The 13834-nt window shown below is 36.5% G+C and overlaps 1 protein-coding gene across 2 annotated transcripts in view; it reads right to left on the reverse strand.

Moving 5' to 3' along the window:
* The window catches only part of LOC307181555 (uncharacterized protein), a 312309-nt gene that overhangs the window by 20694 nt on the left and 277781 nt on the right, over nt 1–13834 (reverse strand). For both annotated transcript variants that reach the window (XR_013826947.1, XR_013826948.1), the window contains exon 7: nt 688–806. The gene's annotated coding sequence lies outside the window, so the exon portion shown is untranslated. The remainder of the gene's footprint in view (nt 1–687; nt 807–13834) is intronic.

Here is a 13834-nt window from a genome sequence, read left to right on the forward strand (position 1 = left end):
CCTCCGGTGTTTTATGGAAGATGCAGCTGAATAAAAATAACAGAGGGGGGCTTCCCTGGTGGCGCAGTGGTTGAGAGTCCGCCTGGCGACGCAGGGGACACGAGTTCGTGCCCCGGTCCGGGAAGATTCCACATGCCGCAGAGCGGCTGGGCCCGTGAGCCATGGCCGCTGAGCCTGCGTATCCGGAGCCTGTGCTCCGCAGCGGGAGAGGCCACAGCAGTGAGAGGCCCACGTACCGCAAAAAAAAAAAAAAAAAAAAAAAAAAAAAAGTAAAAATAACAGAGATGCTGTCGATAATTAAGAGCACGATTTATACCAGTTGTTTACAAAAGGAAAACAATAAATAGTTTAAAATACACCAGGTGCCTTATTATTCCTTAGCTCATTAAATTTCTAAAGCAATTCTAAGAGGTATTGTTTTATCCCTCTTTACCCCAAGAGCTGGTTAGGTCAGGAAGTCAAGTTCAATGGCTGGAGATCATAGTCCATTAGCAGCAAATTCAAAGATGTGAATCCTGAAAGTACGCCTCCAAATTCTCTGCTCCCTTTTCCCTATTGTATTCTGTTTGGAAAGGTAAATGTTATCGCTGCTGCCCTGAGACTAGAAGAGATAGTGATTCACAGGGAGAGATAAAAGTTCACCGTTGGCCCAGGATTCCAGGGATGTAAACTAAACTGTTCACTCACCTGCAGCAACGGAGAAGCCCCCAGGACGTGAGGGTAAGATCATCTAAACATCCAGAGACCCAAGCGGCATCCACGCCTTGTGTCAAACAAGCATGTTAAATTCCATGGCGTGTACATTTCTAAACATAATAAAAAATAAAATTTAACCTTACTGTCATTTTTCAAAAAACATGTATTTATTAATATTCCTTATTTTCCTTATATTCCACAGAGGACTGGCTTTTTTTTCTCTTTACAAACTCAGTTGACGATCCACTCTTTCAACCAAAACAAAACTGTCTGTATCTCCAGTTTTGTATTAAAAAACTAGATAGGTAGATAGATAGATAGATAGACAGGTAGATGATAGGTACCAGATATAGATAAACATACCAAGTCTAAGGCAATTTGATACAGTCTGAAAATCCATATTTTCTTTAGAGATTGTAACAGAATTTTTGTAATTTTATAATCTAAAATAAAAAAGAAGTGCTATGCATAGGAAATTAGTAGTATAATGAAGAAAGAAATTTTCCCCTTAAGACATGTAGTCAATGACAGTAGCTAAGCTAGTTTATATACCTATTCTGTCAAAGAGAATAAAACTTGTTAAGGATGTCTAATGATATCATGAAAAAATACAAAGTTTAATCATTTCAGTAGGTGAAAAATGTCTTAATAGCTTAATTAACAGACTCTGCTTAAGATGATCAAAAATTTGAACAAATTCACACAAATTTTAATTATTAAATGACTGAATTATATAGAAAAATTCTATTAGTTATCTTCTATATATTTAGATGCTGTCATTTGATTTTGAAAATGAGTAACCTAGAAGATTATTATACTCTATGTACAAAGTTATAGTTTTCATATAGATGCACAAATCACTTTTTTCATTTTACTGTAATAAAGAAAATTGAGATATGGGCTTTGTGTCTTTGGCTTGGAAATGCAACTTCTGGTTGCTCTCCACTGCACTAAGGTTTGGGGGGTTGAGTTAATGGTCCAGAGTTATCCAGATACTAAATGAAAAAGGCCAGGATTTGAATTTACCTTGCCTGCAAAGCCCATTTTTACAACGTCCCTACTATCTAGACTTACATGGAGACAAATTTAGACATACTCCAGTGAATAAATTTCCCATTTCTATAAGGTGACTCACGAAGAATTTCCCAGCAGCTTTATAATTTCTAGAGGTGAGAAACATTTCCCCTAATGGGAGGTAATTAAGCAACAGTCTAATACAAATCATTATTCTGAACGTGAAAATATACAGATAAACTCAATCTATTTCATAGGTTTTCCCAGTTCTCAATTTCTTAGGATGCGTTAGGTCATAATTGGAAAAGATCTCTGCTTTCCATGGATAGGAATGTTGATTCCCATGGAGAAGGTCATCAGGATTTGGATACTTAATAGTTTTTGCTTAAACACAAACTAGATATAAACATAAATATCCTCTTGTGGGACTTCCCTGGCGGGCCAGTGGTTAGGACTCCGTGCTTCCAATGCAGGGTGCTCGGGTTCTATCTCTGGTTGGGGAACTAAGATCCCACATGTCACATGGCCGAAAAAAAAAATCCTCTTGTGATTTTCTATTTCATTAAGGTCCACACAACCTGCCTTGATCCTAGAATTACATATATGCAGTTTGTTTTATCATGCCCTGCTGTTATTATGATATCAATCTTTTAATATTAACTAAACCATTGTCATTCTGGCATGATGTTCTTTAAGATCATTTTCATTAATTGGGTCTCATGATTGATGTTTCCTTATCTTCATTATTAACCCTTCACAACTGAACAAGCTTTAGTTTATTTTGTTTTTAACCATAATGAATGAACCTATGAATTCTTGTCATTTGGATCAATTCCAAGGCCAAGTATTGAATTGCCCTGGCTTTAAGTTTAGAATATCTTTTCTCCATTTCTGTATCGATAACAGCCATATGTGTGGATTCTCCAAAATCCTGCATCCATTACCAAAAAGACTAATCACTTATCTCAATGTTCTCTTTTTCAATTGCTGCAAACTGTACAGCAGATTAATTAGGTGAACTTGAAGTCTGCTGGATACTGTTAGTATCACACAGAACCCCATTACAGTATCTACCCATTTATTTGAATTTCAAATATAATTTATTTTGAAATAGTAACATATATATTGGCATTAACAATGAGACAGACAAGTCAAAAGCTGCAGGAATCTAATTGTGACAAATGTTTGCCCATTAAATGTAGCATATATATTTGAGTTATGTAAATAAGAATAACTTGGAGTAAAAGTGAAATATGCAAGTGAAAAGTTTTATATATAATGTAGAAGATGTAAATTATAAACCATTAATCGTCCGTTGTTCACTCTAGGAGACTGGATGAAATGATGAATTACATTTTACGTGTAGTCAATATTCACACAAGCAAACTTGGTTTGCTCTTACCTTTGCTTCTTTATTGGTCTAGGCAAACCTTTAAGAATCATTTGGAAAATTCATGCTTGCTTAAGTAAGAGTGATTCAGTGGTATTTTAAAGGCAACAATGTTAAAACCAAAATGTCTTGCTCTGATAGTAAGGCAGGAAAAATAACAAAGAAGTATGATAATTGTTCATTTTCCCAAGTTCTCTTTAATGTCCAGGGAATAGCAAAGCCTATGCAGCCAGGCACATGGAGGAAAAAATGGAGTTCCCTCAGATAGGGAAGCAGAAATACTACCTTCCCCAAACAACTGAGGGGTGTCAGCGTGTCTAGCAAACACTCGGCATTTGTAGCCCTGACCTGGAGGCTTCTCCTCAGCCCACACTGCTTTTGTTTTTCCAAAAAAACCCACATTATTGAGTCATGATTGACATGCAATAAACTGTATGCAACTTGGCGAGTTTGGGGATAAGTGTACACTAGTGAAATAAATATCATCACAACCTATGCCATGAACTATCCATCACCTCCAAAAGCTTCCCCCATCCTTGTCTGTATTATTATTATTAGTGATAAAAACACTTAACATAAGATCAACCATTTCAGCATTTTTCAACTTTACAATACAGTGATGTTAAATATAGCCGCCATGCTGTAGAGTAGATCTCTAGGGCTCTGTCGTCTTGCATAACTGACACTCTGTACCCGGTGACCAACCTCTCCTGTTTCCCCCTACCCCCAGACCCTAACGACCATCATCCCACTCTCTGCATCTGTGGGTTTAACGTTTAGGTCCCTCATACACATCTTATCAGGTAGTAACTGTCCTTCTGTGTCTGACTTATTCCACTTAGCATAATGTCCTCAAGGTCCATCCATGTTGTCACAAATGGCAGTATTTCTTTTTTTAAGGCCAAATAATATTTCACTGTATGTATAGACCACATTTTTTCCTATCCATTCATCCATCAGCACACTTAGATTGTTTCCACGTCTTGGCTATTGTGAACACTTGTTGCAATGAACATAGGGGTGCGGATGTTTCCTCAAGATCCTGATTTAATTTTCTTCAGATAAATACCCAGAAGTAGGATTGCAGGATCACATTGCAGTTCTATTTTTAATTTTTTGAGGAACCTCCATATTGTTTTCCACAGTGGCTGCACCAATTTACATTCCCACCAACAGTGATTAAGGTTTCCCTTTTCTCCATATCCTCACCAACACTAGCTATCTCTTGCCTTTTTGAAAACAGCCATTCTGATGACTGTGAGGTGATGCCTCAATGTGGTTTTGATTTGCATTTCCCTGATGATGAGTGATGTCAAGCACATTTTCATATATCTGTTGGCCACCTGTGTGTCTTCTTTGGAGTAATATCTATTCAACCTTTTAAGTCTTTGCCTATTTTAAAATATATATATTTTTTAATCTCTTGTGTTGTAGGAGTCCCCTGCATATTTTGGATATTAACCCTTTATCAGATAGATCTTTTGCAAATATCTTCTGCCATCACTGCTCTGAAGAAGCACGTTGTTGAAGGCATCTGGAAGGCATGATAACTTGGATGAACTCCTTCATTCACTAAAATCTTGACCCTGTCTACTCTGTCAGATTCCCAATTTGTCCTCTGTTTTTGAAACACTGGGCAGTGAATAATACACACAGGAAAACATTTTTTCTCACAGCCTGCTTCGCAAAAGTGTGCCTGTAATCATGAGCCAACCAGAACTGTAAAGCTGACCTCTGTAAAACTCCAGTGCACGAGAAAGGGCCCTGGCCATGTGTCCACGTGTAGCGAGAAGGTTCTTTAGGAATCACTTCTAAAACGCCACAGACTCCAGACAAACACGTTGGGTACTGCCGACTCTTACTTAGAACACCATCCCTGTGCTTTATTGTTATTTTCCAGTGAAAAAGAGGATACTGTCTCTTTTCTTTTCTTTTCTTTGTAAATATTCTTTTAAACTCTTGGATCACGCTATTTCTCCTCACTTTAAGCGTTTTTTATTATGTTTATTTTTGACTTGAGAATTGTTCTCAAAGTCAATTTTAGAAATGCAGCTCTGATTTATATTGTGGGCAAAATATAACAGCAGGCAAAGTGCATTCTCTACTACTGTTGGCCTTGTTCTAAGTAAACATTTTACTGTCTTATTACCTGTGCGCTCTCTTCTCAGTTATGACAGAACATATTTAATATTTTATATAAGCAAGTAGCTGCTGGGAGATGGTGAGTTATACATAATATGTGTGTGTTTTCACATGCAAATATACAAACATATACAACATTTTACCTTTTATAATTGCATATGTGTATAATTTTAATTTAACAACCATGAAGATTAGAAAATGTTTGGAGTATCTAATGCATCGTGTCAACATATCCTCAAAAGGAAAATCCTTAAAGAATTTTTTATAAAGAAAATCCCTGAAAAAATCCAGTATATAATGACTTTTATTATACATTATTTTCTGTAACAAGATTTTGAGCATCTATATAGGAAGGCAAAGAATATTCCAGATTTCAGGAACAACACAGAATGGATGGAATTAAATGGCTTAAAATAGAATTAAAAGGCTTACAATGAAGTATTTTTATGCCTTTAGTGTAGTAATTCTTATATACACATTTGAAATTGTATAATTATTTCAAGTGCTTTTTTATAAATCTATTGAGATTATTATGTACTTTTTGTTCTAGTTCTGTGAAAAATGCTGTTTGTAGTTTGACAGGGATTGCATTGAACCTGTAGATTGCTTTGGGTAGTAGAGTCATTTTCACAATGTTAATTCTTCCAATCAAAGAACATGGTATATCTCTGCATCTGTTTGTCTCATCTTCAATTTCTTTCATCAGTGTCTTAGAGTTTTCTGCATATAGGTCTTCTGTCTCCTTAGATAGGTTTATTCCTAGGTATTTTATTCTTTTTGCTGCAATGGTAAATGGGAGTGCTTCCTTAATTTCTCTTTCAGATCTTGCATCATTAGTGTATAGGAAAGCAAGAGATTTCTGTGCATTAATTTTGTATCCTGCTACTTTACCAAATTCGTTGATTAGCTCTAGTAGTTTTCTGGTGGCATCTTTAGGATTTTCTATGTAGAGTATCATGTCATCTGCAAACAGTGACAGCTTTACTTCTTTTCTGATTTGGATTCCTTTTACTTCTTTTTCTTCTATGACTGCTGTGGCTAAAACTTCCAAAACTATGTTGAATAATAGTGGTGAGAGCGGACAACATTGTCTTGCTCCTGATCTTAGTAGAAATGGTTTCAGGTTTTCACCATTGAGAACGATGTTGGCTGTGGGTTTGTCATATGGGCTTTATTATGTTGAGGTAAGTTCCCTCTATGCCTACTTTCTGGAGGGTTTTTATCATAAATGGGTGTTGAATTCTGTCAAAAGTTTTTTCTGCATCTATTGAGATGATCATATGGTTTTTCTCCTTCAACATGTTAATATGGTTTATCACATTGATTGATTTGCATATATTGAAGAACCCTTGCATTCCTGAGATAAACCCCACTTGATCATGGTGTATGATCCTTTTAATGTGCTGTTAGATTCTGTTGCTAGTATTCATTGAGGATTTTTGCATCTATGTTCCTCAGTGATATTGGCCTGTAGTTTTCTTTCTTTGTGATATCTTTGTCTGGTTTTGGCATCAGGGTGATGGTGGCCTCGTAGAATCAGTTTGGGAGTGTTCCTCCCTCTGTTATATTTTGGAAGAGTTTGAGAAGGATAGGTGTTAGCTCTTCTCTAACTATTTGATAGAATTCGCCTGTGAAGCCATCTGGTCCTGGGCTTTTGTTTGTTGCAAGATTCTTAATCACAGTTTCAGTTTCAGTGCTTGTGAGTGGTCTGTTTATATTTTCTATTTCTTCCTGGTTCAGTCTCGGAAGGTTGTGCTTTTCTAAGAATTTGTCCATTTCTTCCAGGTTGTCCATTTTATTGGCATATAGTTGCTTGTAGTAATCTCTCATGATCCTTTGTATTTCTGCAGTGTCAGTTGTTACTTCTCCTTTTTCATTTCTAATTCTGTTGATTTGAGTCTCCTCCCTTTTTTTCTTGATGAGTCTGGCTAATTGACTTGATGAGTCAATTTTGTTTATCTTCGCAAAGAACCATCTTTTAGTTTTATTGATCTTTGCTATTGTTTCCTTCATCTCGTTTTCATTTATTTCTGATCTGAACTTTATGATTTCTTTCCTTCTGCTAACTTTGCAGATATTTTGTTCTTTCTCTAATTGCTTTAGGTGTAAGGTTACATTGTTTATTTGAGATGTTCTTTGTGTCTTGAGGTAGGATTGTATTGCTATAAACTTCCCTCTTAGAACTGCTTTTGCTGCATCCCGTATGTTTTGGTTCGTCGTGTTTTCATTGTCATTTGTTTCTAGGTAATTTCTGATTTCTTCTTTGATTTCTTCAGTGATCTCTTGGTTATTTAGTATTGTATAGTTTAGCCTCCATGTGTTTGTATTTTTTATAGATTTTTTCCTATAATTGATATCTAGTCTCATAATGTTGTGGTCAGAAAAGATACTTGATACGACTTCAATTTTCTTAAATTTACCAAGGCTTGATTTGTGACCCAAGATATGATCTATCCTGGGAATGTGCCATGAGCAGTTGAGAAGAAAGTGTATTCTGGTTTTTTTTTGGATGGAATGTCCTATAAACATCACTTAAGTCCACCTGGTTTTAATGTATCATTTAAAGCTTGTGTTTCCTTATTTATTTTCATTTTGGATGATCTTTCCATTGGTGAAAGTGGGGTATTAAAGTCCGCTACTATGGTTGTGTTACTGTTGATTTCCCCTTTTATGGCTGTTAGCGTTTGCCTTATGTATTGAGGTGTTCCTATGTTGGGTGGTTAAATATTTATAGTTGTTATGTCTTCTTCTTGGATTGATCCCTTGATCATTACATAGTGTCCTTCTTTTCTCTTGTAATATTTTTATTTTAAAGTCTATTCTGTCTGATATGAGAATTGCTACTCCAGCTTTCTTTTGATTTCCATTTGCAATGAATACCTTTCTCCATCCCGTCACTTTCAGTCTGTATGTGTCCCTAGGTCTGAAGTGGGTCTCTTGTAGACAGCATATATACAGGTCTTGTTTTTGTATCCATTCAGCCAGTCTATGTCTTCTGGTTGGAGCATTCAATCCATTTACATTTAAGGTAGTTATCAATATGTATGTTCCTGGTACCATTTTCTTAATTGTTTTGGGTTTGTTATTGTAAGTCTTTTCCTTCTCTTGTGTTTCCTGCCTAGAGAAATTCCTTTAGCATTTGTTGTAAAGCTGGTTTAGTGGTGCTGAATTCTCTTAGCTTTTGCTTGTCTCTAAAGCTTTTAATTTCTCCTTGGAATCTGAATGAGATTCTTGCTGGGTAATCTTGGTTGTAGGTTTTTCCCTTTCAACACCTTAAATATATCCTGCCACTCCCTTCTGGCTTGCAGTGTTTCTGCTGAAAGATCAGCTGTTAACCATATGGGGATTTCCTTGTATATTATTTGTTGCTTTTCCCTTGCTGCTTTTAATATTTTTTCTTTGTATTTAATTTTTGATAGTTTGATTTATATGTGTCTTGGTGTATTTCTCCTTGGATTTATCCTGTATGGGACTCTCTGTCCTTCCTGGACTTGAATGACTATTTCCTTTCCCATATTAGGGAAGTTTTCAACTATAATCTCTTCAAATATTTTCTCAGTCCCTTTCTTTTTCTTTTCTTCCTCTGGGGCCCCTATAATTTGAATGTTGTTGTGTTTAATGTTGTCCCCAAGGTCTCTGAGACTGTCCTAAATTCTTTCCATTCTGTTTACTTTATTCTGGTCTGTGGTCGTTATTTCCACTATTTTATATTCCAGGTCACTTATCCTTTCTTCTGCCTCAGTTATTCTGCTATTGATTCCTTCTAGAGAATTTTTATATTCATTTATTGTGTTGTTCATCATTGTTTGTTTGCTCTTTAGTTCTTCTAGGTCCTTGTTAAACGTTTCTTGTATTTCCTCCATTCTATTTCCAAGATTTTGGATCATCTTTATTATCATTACTCTGAATTGTTTTTCAGGTAGGCTGCCTATTTCCCTTCATTTTTTTTGGTCTGCTGGGTTTTTACCTTGCTCCTTCATCTGCTGTGTATTTCTCTGTCTTCTGATTTGCTTAAGTTACTGTGATTGGGGTCTCCTTTTCACAGGCTGCAAGTTCATAATTCCCATTGTTTTTTGTGTCTGCTCTCAGTGGGTAAGGTTGGCTCAGTGTGTTGTGTAGGCTTCCTGGTGGAGGGGACTGGTGCCTGTGCTCTAGTGGATGAGGCTGGATCTTGTCTTTCTGGTGGGCAGGACCCCGTCCGGTGTTTTGGGGTGTCTATGACCTTATTATGATTTTAGGCAGCCTCTGTGCTAATGGGTAGGGTTGTGTTCCTGTCTTGCTATCTGTTTGGCATAGGGTGTCCAGCACTGTACTTTGCTGGTCATGAGTGGAGCTGGGTGATAGTGTTGAGATGGAGATCCATGGGAGAATTTTCACCTTTTGATACTACGTGGGGCCAGGAGTTCTCTGGTGGACCAATGTCCTGAACTTGACTGTCCCATCTCAGAGACTCAGGCCTGATACCCAGCTGGAGCACCAAGACCCTGTTAGCCACACAGCTACAAAGAAAAGGGAGAAAAAAAAAAAGAAGAAAGAAAAAAAGAAAATTAAATAAATTTATTAAAATAAAAAATAAAATTAAAAAGTAATTTAAAAAGAAAGTGAAGAGAGCAACAAAACCAAAAAACAAATTAACCAATGATAACAAGTGCTAAAAACAATACTAAAACAAACAAACAAAAAAACAGATAGAGAGAACCCTAGGACAAATGGCAAAAACAAAGCTATACAGACAAAATCACACAAAGCAGCATACACGTACACACTCACAAAAAGAGAAAAAGGATAAAAATATATATGTATTTAAAAAAGGGAAGAGAGCAACCAAATTAATAAATAAATCTACCAATGATAATAAGCTCTAAATGCTAAAGTAAGATAAACATAAAGCCAGAAACAAATTAGATGCAGAAAGCAAACCCCAAGTCTTTCTTGGGGTTACAGTTGCTCCCAAAGCCCATTGCCTCAATTTTGGGATGATTTGTTGCCTATACAGGTATTCCAGAGATGTAGGGTACATCAGGTTGATGGTGAACATTTAATCCATTGCTCCTGAGACTGCTGTTAAAGATTTCCCTTTCTCTTCTTTATTCGCACAGATCCTGGGGTTCAGCTTTGGATTTGGCCCTGCCTCTGCATGAAGGTCGCCTGAGGGCATCTGTTCCCCACCCAGACAGGAAGGGGTTAAAGTAGCAGCTGATTAGGGGGCTCTGGCTCCCAGAGGTGCAGGTCCCATCCCTATTCTTTTGTCTATGTTTTTCCTTTTTTCTTTTGCTCTACCCAGGTACGTGGGGAGTTTCTTGCCTTTTGGGAAGTCTGAGGTCTTCTGCCAGCGTTCAGTAGGTGTTGTGTAGGAGTTGTTCCACATGTAGATGTATTTTTGATGTATTTGTGGGGAGGAAGGTGATCTCCATATCTTACTCCTCCGCCATCTTGAAGGTCCCCCACCACTTAAATGTTTTTGAATCTAATTTGAAATTTAAATTACTATTAACTCACCTGCATTTGCAGTTTTCACAAAATTGTTCATTAATTCACAGCTGTATAGTTTCTATTAAATGTCAGAAATTCCTTTTTGAAATATTAATGTTATGGATTTGTTTTCCATCACTTTTCATTCATCTATTTCTTTATAGATGTGTGTATGTATGTAAGTCTGCTTTTATCTATAAAGTTATTATTATAAATTTTAACAAATACAATCTAGTTATTCCAACACCTCCCTCTCTTCCTTGATTCTGTTTCTGGAGCTTCCTCTTTTCATCTACATTTTGGTATTTTCCTCATTTTTTAATTCCTACACCAACAATGCACTACTTTGATTATTGTATTTTAATTGTATGTTTTCATATTTTATATATCAAACCATTCTTATTATTCTTTTTCAATATTTTCTGGACCAATTTTGTTCATATTTTCCTTCATCCAATATTCAGAGTTCACTTATTAAGTTCCATCACTAGAATCTTTGTTGGATGTTTACACTTCAGATTTTGAAAAGAGATGAACTAAATATGTGTAAAGTTAAATATTCTCAACTAGGAAAACGATCTCCACTCACCCAGATCTTGCTCTGTATCTTTTTTCCCCCAGATTTCAAATTTCATGAGGTTAGGAAATGTTTCTGTCTTGCTGGTCACTGTTTCCGTATTTCTTGGGCGTAGCATGGATGCTAATATTGACACCTGTGTGTGGGATGAACTGCAGAAGGAGTGTAAGGTAGGGAAGGAGTGAGAAGCACCATGACCGGCAGGGATGCGTCACAGGCTGGAACTCGCAGAGTTTAGGTTTGTCTCCTAAACCTCTGTTCAGTGCTTGCTACCTCTGCAGATGCACCCTGAGTAGGGAGGGGCTTGTGAAAAACATTCAATTAGAAGACATCATAAATTATGACCTTTCCAACATCAAATTTTCCCCATCACATTTTACAGTCTCAGCAATTTTCCTTCATTTGATTTGGTGAACTGCCCCACCAATGGTTCACATAGAGCGATCAATTAAGCCTTGTACCACGTGCATACAACACTGGTCTTGAACAGACATAGAACCTCTGGGGTTATACCAGTTCAACCCAGACACAGACGGAGGTTACTAGATGCCTACAAAGAAAGCAAGCTGTGGAGGCAGGCCTGAGAGGAGAGGGACCCTCTTCTGTAGCCTTCCCTGCCTCTGTGGGTAATTTACACAGCTCCCACCTGGTGATGCAGACAATAGATGATGCAGACAGTAGGTGATGCAGCAGGACTGCCTACCCCGAGTGGTGATGGAGCCTTTCTCCAGCACCGCTCTGCCCACAGGACTTAATCACGGTCATCCCTAAATGTATACAATTCATTTGAAACCCAACACACATATACCTTAGGTACTGACACCCGAGTTTTGTACACAGGAAATGAAGCCAAATGGACTAATGAGTTATTCATCATCATACTAAAAATGACAAAGAGTAAAAGACAGTAGCAAAGTTTTCTCAGAATACCTAGTCTCTCACAAAAGATAAATTGAATCAACGGACATAGTGTTTAGAAGCTTATCATGGCATGATACCAGATATATACACACTTGCATATAAATTAAAATATAGATGTTGAAAATATATATTCAAAATAATTTAAAATACTCTATCACATAAATATATGCACATGATTAAAAACCATATAAAATTAAAATTTTCTCTCTCTCTAAAGTATCCTTTCATCTGTTTTTGTGCCTTCAGTGGTAAATGCTCAAATCCTGGAATCGTTTCTGATTTTAAATCACCTTGTCCCTAAATAATAATTTTATGCTGTTCGACATTAGACATTATAAACAACATCCCTATGTACTGAGGATTCACCTACTTCTCATTTCCCCAAATTCTTCCCCCAAATATAGGTATATTACACTTTTTTAGTATTTTCAACTTTTGATATTAATCACATAATTTATTTCTTATTCTGTTAGCTACAGGTACTATAAAATAGAAGTCTATTGATTTCTGTTTTGTAGGATGATGACATTAACACCCTTTCATTACTAGGAGAGCTCTTGAAAATCGCACACCCACTAGGTACTGTCACAGAGACCTGCCCAACTTTAGATATATATACATGAAAGCCCTTTTTGATAAGGCTTATGATATTTCCCTAAGAGGAAATAACAGTACATTAACAGATGGGAATGGAAAGAACATTTTTAAATAGGGTGAGTTTTCAGATTTTGCCATATCTAAATCACAAACAAAAATTTCTGTTACTTGTTGAAACATATTCACAAAACAATCTTGGCCCCATCATTATTATTATGGTGAAGTATCTTCAGCTCCCACACTCCCTCAGAACAATAAATGGGATTTAAATTGAGAGCTGTTCCTGCAGTCTCCTATTTTCTGTCTATGTCTCCATGTTCTGAACAGTTCTGCTGAACAGTTCTTTGTATATTAAAAAGTAGGCTATCAAAATATAATGCCAATTTAAGGTACAACAATTATTTATATTAGTGTTACTGGGAGAAAAAAAATATGATGTGGTAAATTAATCTTTGTGCAGCAAAGTACTTCTTAAAATAGGTTTTCAGCATGCATGGTAATGAACTATTGCTATCTTTACTGAACAGACATCTTGAAATAACTATGTCCAAAGTTGTTTAAAATCCATTCCCCAAAATTTCAGTTTCAGCAATACAAGGAAGACTGATTTCTTACTTATAACATGGAACCACACAAGCCTCATTTTTTTTTTTTTCAAATCCTTTGCTCAATGTAGGAACTCACGAATCGGCTGTGACTTTTACATGCCTCCCTTTGACCTTCCCACTGATAATCATAATAATGCCTGGCTGCTGAGGATCAATCAGCTTTCATAAAGGCAGCTGCCTTCAGGTTAATTTCATATTATTAGTTTTACAAGTTAAAAAAACAAGCAAGACAGGCATAATGGCTTTCACTGCTATTTGCTCCCCTAAAATTATTTCCTGTGGACAATAAACAAACAAATTTCCAATTTGGTGAGGCTATAAATGTGCAGGCTTCATAAAAATTAAGTTAAATGGATGTGTCTGCAAGCTTGAGATTGTAAAGATTAGGGGAGATGCCTGTCGTTATAATTGCCGGCT

Source organism: Stenella coeruleoalba (assembly GCF_951394435.1).
Source record: "Stenella coeruleoalba genome assembly, chromosome: 2".
NCBI lineage: Eukaryota > Metazoa > Chordata > Mammalia > Artiodactyla > Delphinidae > Stenella > Stenella coeruleoalba.